The sequence below is a fragment of the Rhinoraja longicauda genome, unplaced genomic scaffold (genome assembly GCF_053455715.1).
Source record: "Rhinoraja longicauda isolate Sanriku21f unplaced genomic scaffold, sRhiLon1.1 Scf000534, whole genome shotgun sequence".
NCBI classification, from domain to species: Eukaryota; Metazoa; Chordata; class Chondrichthyes; order Rajiformes; family Arhynchobatidae; genus Rhinoraja; species Rhinoraja longicauda.
In genome coordinates this window covers 64,072-72,211 of record NW_027601751.1, presented here as the reverse complement: position 1 = coordinate 72,211, position 8,140 = coordinate 64,072, and the positions used below count along the sequence as shown (strand labels likewise).

General features: G+C 39.0%; 1 long non-coding RNA gene across 1 annotated transcript; it reads right to left on the bottom strand.

Annotated features, from left to right (window-relative positions):
* Positions 1-443: 443 nt before the first annotated feature.
* On the bottom strand, positions 444-7,699 carry LOC144591058 (uncharacterized). The gene is made up of 2 exons (XR_013546676.1): positions 7,631-7,699; positions 444-2,796 (listed from the first exon to the last, which is right to left on the bottom strand). It is a non-coding gene; the product is annotated as an uncharacterized LOC144591058 (long non-coding RNA).
* Between the last annotated feature and the right edge of the window lie 441 nt (positions 7,700-8,140).

Here is an 8,140-nt window from a genome sequence, read left to right as displayed (position 1 = left end):
AGAAAATCGGTGATGGATCTGTATAGTTATTGTTGTCGTTGTTGAATTAGATATGTTCATAAAGTCGCAGCAAGTAAGAATTTCACGGTTTCAGTTCATATCTTGTACGTATGACAAATAAACATTCTTGCTATCTCGATTAATATTTGTTAAAGTTGCAAAGATGATGAAGAGATTAAACTATTGTTTGAGTGTAGTCATCGTATGGGGTTTCTCATGGGAGTCAAGATGAGAAGTCATTGCGAAGCGCAGAGCTGGATGGGTGTTCAACAATGAGTGCTTGATTGTTGGTGAATGTTTCTATGCTGTTTCCTTAATGTTTCTCTTTATGACTTTATGACTCTAATACCCAGTGAATATACAACTTCAACACAAGTAAAGGCAGCAACACTGCAGCAGTACACAGGCAATGCAGAAACCAGTGACTTGGTGAAACTTGTAAATATGTTAAATCGGTTTATTTATATTGAAAAACAGATAAGCAGCTTAGGTCATTCAATACCAATTATGAATGGCAGTTGTTATGTTAAAGAAATCATCCCTTTAACTAATATCAAGCTGTAAATAGAGTCAAATTATAAAGCAAACCATGTATCAATAAACTTGTGCTGGGAAGTGGTTAAGTCCAGTGCAAAACGCTAAACAAAAAAATGACCACAACATGTCAAGGAATAGACATTTGAGCAGTATGCCTCTTCTGGATAATGGGGTGTAAGCTTATTGAGGTCAAGAAGCTCAGACCAGAGCTAATGAAGTCTTATATATGAACAAGCTGAGAGTGTGTATACATTATGATGAAACTATCTCTGGTCGCATAATCTACCTCAAGAGTTGTCAGAGAAAAGGAAATGCAATTACTGCTTGTAATGTAACAAACAGTGATTGAAGATAAAATGTTGTGCAGCACTCTTAGCTGTTGTTGATTTCATGCTAGGATGTGGTATAAAAGGACTTGTTTGTTACTTGTGGCAAGTGGCCTCTCGAGTACTTGAGTGATTGACTTTCCATCAGTATTAATTCAAGACCACTTGAGGTTTGACCAAAATATCTTGTATTGCATATGAGTGTAAAATACTTCGGAGCTGACTAGCTGCTTTCTGGGTTGAAAGAATATTTTGTGAAGTGTTCCAGTGCCAGGGGATGAATAGTTTTTGAACTCTTATGGGCAGCACACCTGTGGAGCAGGTAAAGCCACTGCCTCACGAAACCAGTTGGGTACAATCCTGACCTTGGATACTCTGTTTGGAGTTTACATGTTCTCCCTCTGACGACATGGGTTTCTTCCGGTTGCTCCAGCTACCTCTCACATCCAAAGACTTGAGGTTTGGTAGGTTAATTGGCTGCTGTAAATGACCTAAATGTGTAGGCGAGTGGTGAAATCTGTGGGAAATTTATGATATTGTAGGAAAAGTAAAATGGGATTGGTGCAGAATTGGTGCAGAATTGGTGCAAATGAGTGCTTGATAGCTGGCACGGACTTGGGCTGCAGGGCTTATGGGTGTGCTGTAACTTGTGTATGTGTAGATGCAAACACGTGTTACATGAGGAACTCACACATTTGTCTAAGCTCTTCATGTAATGTGTATGTGTCTGCACATTCTTCAATGCAACCCTCCTGGCTCATATACTTTACGCTTGGTGTGACTTATTATTTAAGCCTTCCCCACCACAATTTTATCAGGTGGTTAGCAGTGAGAATGGCTAGCTCACTGTGACTGCAAATCCTAGGACAAAGAATCATCTTTGGTAAAGATGAATTGGTATTGTGAAAGAAAACCATGATTGGTTTTGCTTTGTCGCAACTCAATATTCCATTTAATTTGTGTCAAGGTAAAAAGACTTAGCCTTTGCTACAATTAGTTATTCCTCCCAGTCTCCTTACACTTCTGCAGTCCTGATGCTATTTATGTTGTCAGATACAAGCATGAAACCCAGCTGAAAAACAAGTTTCCTTTCATATTACCACTTTCACAGCTACTAGTACATGACTTTCACCTTGCTGTTTGAAGTAATCTGTCATTGGACGCTTACTTTGACAGGAATAGCAATGCAATCTTTAATTCATTTTATCTATTCGTTTAACTCAAGGGCCTTTTGGCTAAGAATATCTTTCTGTTTATCTTCTCATCTAGAAGGCTTTGTTTCCAGGTGGTGTTTTAGATTGAGCAAAAAACAAACTGCTGGAGGAACGCAGTGGGTCAGGCACCATCCATGGAGGGAATGGACAGACATTTCAAGTTTGGACCCTTTTTTTCAGATTGAAGTTGCTTGGTTTTAGGCTTCCTTGACTAAGAATTTCAACACAAACAATGACAGGGTAGTTGAGAATACTTGTTAGAAACTGTAAATGTGAATTATAGTAAAAAAATATATTTCTAATTGTTCTTATGACTGGCTCGCCTTGTTCCTTTCTGATTAATATACTTGACTTTTATGCAAAATAATCAATTCCTTCACATTTATCATGCCAACTATTATGTATATAAGTCCAACAAGACTAGTAGCTAGAGATGGTTGGCCAGTTGAGAATAAAATTAATTGAAATAGAGGATCAGTTCCAGTCTGGCAAGGATTTAATGCCTGTGTTGCAAACAATATCATGAACAGGCAAGGCTTAAATCAAAATATATTGCTTTTCCTTCTTTGTTGCTGAGTCAATATCCTGGTGTTTCCTATCCAATAGTACCGTGGAAGAACCTTTGCTGCACAGACTGTAGTTGGCACATGTGCAGCCTCACCCCACCTTCCAGTCTTACTCTAGCAGAGCAGCATAGAAAAGTTTGAATTCCTTTAAACCTGAAAAATATGAAAATGTCAGTGTAAATTCAAATTTAAAAGTACTTTTATTAAATTTGAAAATTCACAGGAGTTACATCTGATGCAAAGTAGTCGTGCCCCACAGACAGCCCTCATTGGCTCAACTTCCAGGTCCTGACCTCAGAGAGTAATTAAATATCCTGTTGCAATTATCATTTGTGAGCTGGTACTGATTAATTATTTTTACTACAATTTTCACTTAAATTTGCTCAATTTCTCCCAAGTGTAAAATGTTTTAGCCTCTCTCATTTGTCTACCTGTAGTTTAATTATTTTCTTTTCTCCTGGAATTTGAACACCACTGGAAAGATCAGCATTTATTACCCATCATTAACTGCAGTTGAGCGGTTGTGATGAATGCATTGTTGAACTGCTGTATCTGCATAGTGAAGATTCTTCTACAGTGCTGTTAGGTCGGACATTATCGTGAAAATGAAGGAAAGGCAATATATTTCCAAATCAAGATGATGTGGTAGGGAATTTACTAATTGTGCACTTCCATGTTCCTTGTCCTCTCTGTCAGTCAGGAATTTGGAAGGGGATGACTTGAGTTCCTCTTGTAGTTACAACTTGCTGAGGCATAATGCACTGAAAATGGAGGGAATGTTTATGCTTTTGGATGGGATGACAACCAAATGGGTTGATTTGTCCTTGATGCTGCTGAGGTGTTGAATGTTATTTGAGCCATACTTATTTAAGCAAGCAGGGAAAGCCTTTCCACCAGCAATGTACGTCACGAGATAAGTTGCTTGTCAAAGGATGTCAGCCTCTGAAGTGCCCTTGTGGTCACAGTACTTATCTGACAGGTTCAGTTAGGTTTTGACTGTGTTGACATCAGGATGATGATGGGATGTAAGATTTAACAATGGCAAAACCATCAAGTAGCATGAGAGGTGGCTCGGAATGAACTGCAGATGCTGGTTTAAACTGAAGATAGACAAAAAATGCTGGAGTAACTCAGTGAGATAGGCAGCATCTCTGGAGAGAAGGAATGGGTGACGTTTCGGGTCGAGACCCTTCTTCAGACGGTCTGTGTGCCACATTTGTTACTTAGATCTTCTCAATACATACTGGAATGTTATCCAAATCCCATTTCATGCAGGCATTTTTTGATTATCGGAACTTAGAATGAACCTGCGCATAATAATCATCAATGAACATTCCCACTTGTACCCTGATAATAGAGGAAAGGTGAAGATAAAGTAGGAAAAATATATTGCACTCAAGAACTCCTGCAGTGATGTCCTGGGGATGTATTAAATGCTTCCAACAACTACACTTGAGTGAGGTATGACTCGAAACAGTTAGGTGCTTTCCATTTGACGCCAGTTGACGAAAGCCTCTTGAGGCTACGCTTGGTTAAATGCTGCCTTGATGCCAAGAACGGTCTTTGTATCCTCACCTCACCTCTGGTATTCAGCAGCAATGAAATCAAGAGCCAAGTAATCCTGATGAAAACAAAATTGGACATCGGCGAGCCCGTAATTCATGGTAAGTAACTGCCACTTGATAGTATAAGAAAATAACTGCAGATGCTGGTACAAATCGATTTATTCACAAAATGCTGGAGTAACTCAGCAGGTCAGGCAGCATCTCGGGAGAGAAGGAATGGGTGACGTTTCGGGTCGAGACCCTTCTTCAGACACTTGATAGTATGGCCCTTAACAGCTTCCATCTCATTGCTGATGATTGACAGTATACTGATTTGACTCCAATTAGTTGAATGGATTTGTCCTGCTTTTTGTGGACTGTGAAACTTTATAGATTGTCAGGTTAATGTCAATGTCATGAATGACTATTTTGGAGCAACTGGTCTAATGGTGAGGCTATTTCCAGAGCAATAGCCTTTGTCACTGAAACTAGAATGCTGTTTGAACAGTCTTTGCTTCATCCAAGGCCCTGAGCTATGTCTTGATATTAATTGGAGTGTATTAAATTGGGTGAATGCATTTTCTGTTATAGAGAGGACCTCAGAAGAAAGTTGAGATATCACTTCTGACTGAACATAGTTGGGGATGCTTCTGCCTTTCCCTAATTAAATGCTCAATTCCATCATTGTTGCAAATGGGTTTCTTGTGGAGCCTCTTCCTCCTGTTATTAGTTTAATTGATTGCCACCATTTACAACAACCTGTGGTAGGTTTGCAGACATAAATTTGATTCATTGGTAATGGGATGGCCCAGCTCTGACCATATTATACTGCATTTTTGATCATTCTCCTTTCCAAGCAGTCTGAGCACATCACACCAGCTTCCTCATGTAATCTCACACCGTATATTCTTTTTACACCTGATAAATGACTTGGGCAAGCAACTACCAATCTTCCAGTTTGTCACTCCCAGCAATGTGCAGTAAATAAATACTTGAACATTCTTAACAGTGGACAGTATCTCCGTGCACATTTGTAAAAACTTCACCACTTCAATAAAAAATGTTACATACAAGACTGTATTAATTAACAATATGATATAATTTGTGCATTTTTTGGCTGAAATCATTTCTAAAATCATGCTTCATGAACCTCTTTTTAGTGCTCAACATTTGAAAGTAAAATACAATTTTGCCAAAAATGATAATGTGGCATTTTAGGTTGAATGAATAAGTCAACTTGCATTGACATGGGTTATATTTGCCTTTAGGTTTAGAAACTTGGTGGGCGGCAATAATTAAAATTTTAACATGTTAGCAGAATTTAACATTCCAGTTAAACAGAATATTTTTTGACTGAAGTCTCCAGAGACTCCAGAAAATTAGAGGTGAACCATTCAGAAGTGAAACCAGGAATCTCTTTTGACAGAAAATATACAAAAAAGTGTAGAGATTGTTCCAGACAAGGGTTTGTGGGTTGGATCTGATAATGAATCCTAACCTACTTGCTGTAAAGGGTCACGCTTGAATCTCCCAAAGTTGGGGAAGTTTTTCCCTCTTGTCAGTACTCAGCATAAGCCAGCAGGTGCCAACAACAGGGGTTTAGGACCCTGCACACACTGTCCAGTTAATCTCCCACTTCTACCCCGGGCCTTCTGCTGTGAAACTGAATTATAGTGTGGCAGTGGAATCTTTTTTCCTTTAGTTTCCCCTGAACCCGGGCAACGCCGCCATGTAGAAACAAGGAACTACAGATGCTAGTAAATACACAAAGGGACACAAGGTGCTGAAGAACACAGCAGGTCAGGCAACCTGACTGAAGACCATGGATAGATGACATTTTGGTTCGAGGCCCTTAATGCCATCATATTGCGTGACAGAAAAAGTTGGCGCACTTCTGTATTTACACAAAGAATGAAAAGCTTCCCATATTAAATGTTTTTACTACTTTAGCAGAAATGTGTCTTAAGGAATCTGAATAATAAATGCAGTTTAAGCGTAAACTAAACTGAACATCTACATTATTCTTATGCAAAAATCTAGCACATCTTTTGCCTCTAGATATTTCATGAATAATTGTGTTTTTCATTGTTCATTGCACAAGAGGACAATTAGCATTCAATTTGCCTTAAGCATTGTTAGTGCTCAGGACCTTGAAACCATAAGTCCCCTGCAAAACAATTCAGAGTTTGCTGGTCTTATCTTTATCAGGCTGTTCCTGTTTGAGAATAATCAGCACAAAAGAGGCTATCTACTTGATGAGAAGCAGCCATTGGAACTGCATATTTTAACTGCAATAGGACAAGAGACAATGGTGCATTGGTAAAGTACAGATGGATTATGGAGAAAGGTACTCTTTTGTGTATTGGGATAAGCACCCCATGTAATTATCCCTGCTACTTGGTTTCTGCTTCAGACCCAATCTCCATGGATTACTTCCTGTGTACAAGTGTGCCCTACACAACCTTGGAAAAACACTTCCGAATATAAGAGATGAATATACCTAAGAGAGGCAAGCGCACGTCATTGAGGGTGACAGGAAATAATGCATTAATGGGAGTGGAGGAGCGGAATATTAGCTCCAATAGGTGGTCACTTACACACCTTTTATTCATTTAAAAACATATCTTTAACAGGATGTCTCATGACCTGTAGCAGTCTGCTGGTTTACATGTTGTCTGCATGAGACCCATCGTGGATCCAAAATGCTTTGTTTAATGATCAGCAAAGGAGGTTTAGAACATTTTATTGTGGAGAAGCCCATGAATCATGACAATGCTGCAATCAAGGTCTAGCGATCCATTCTCTTGGGCTGGTGGTTTGATTATTGTGGTTGGAATTGTGTAATTATGCTGGGACAGTGGTCATACACAAATCCCAACAGTGCAGGAAACAAATATTTTTAACCATTCCTCAGAGTTTAGTAGCTGCTGTTCTTGTCCCATTGCAGCAGCCCTCTGTGGCATTAATCCTTGTTGGATGATGAGGAACCTCTCTCTCCCATATAAATGACATTGTGTAAAAAAAAAACAATAAAATGTGTGCAAGTCCCTCCAGTGGGCAATAACCTTAAAGTCCCCATCCCCTGGAAATGGCCATCATTACCCAGAAAATCTAATGTGATTTGCATTATGTAAACCTCTGCATTAAATAAATATTCAGCACTGCAAGATAAAAAAATTTAAAGAATCAAAATAAACTATTCAAAACATATTTTGCATGGCAGTGTTTCATGAAGCACAGATTGCTGACTGTTCCATTTGTGTCACATTCAATATTAGCTAATGAGGCCCCTTAAGCAAAACTAATAAAGGAATGAGACCTTCCTCTTTAAAAAACTTCAACTGCCTTGATGGAAATAGTAATTGTTAAATCTACAGAGAGCTGAGATGAAAGGAAACAGAACTTTGTCAGAAGTAATTATTTTGTTTTCAGCTGTTACTTACCAATATTAGTGGAGCCTCAAAGTCTGAGTTGTGTGACCTGCCACATCTGCTGTAAAACCAAATGTTGCAGCAATACCGGAACAGTGAACTGGATTGACTGAGTCAAGAGAAACAAATACACATTGTACCACCGTCACCACCGCCCACACCTCACCCTGGTCCAAACGCATCCCACAAATAAAACTATACCCCTAGGGACTGAAATCATTTTTTGTGCTGATTTATAATTGAAACTGGAATGGTACAAAGCCAAGAGGAGAAATTGTCATCCAAGTTCAGTTGTTTAACTGTGTATCAAGAGATTTTGGTGCTGAAAGCTTGAATAATGTCTCATGTAAGACATGCAAGGGTCCAAGTGATCCAGAGAACTAAACCATCTGTCTCATCTGTCTCATTTAATGACATCTACTTCTGGAAAACAGTCAGATTTAAGTCTGGAGATGAGTAATTAATGTTAGCTGTCAGTGCTGCCTGGGAGGGGTCACAGCTGATGGGAATTTTGACAGTCAC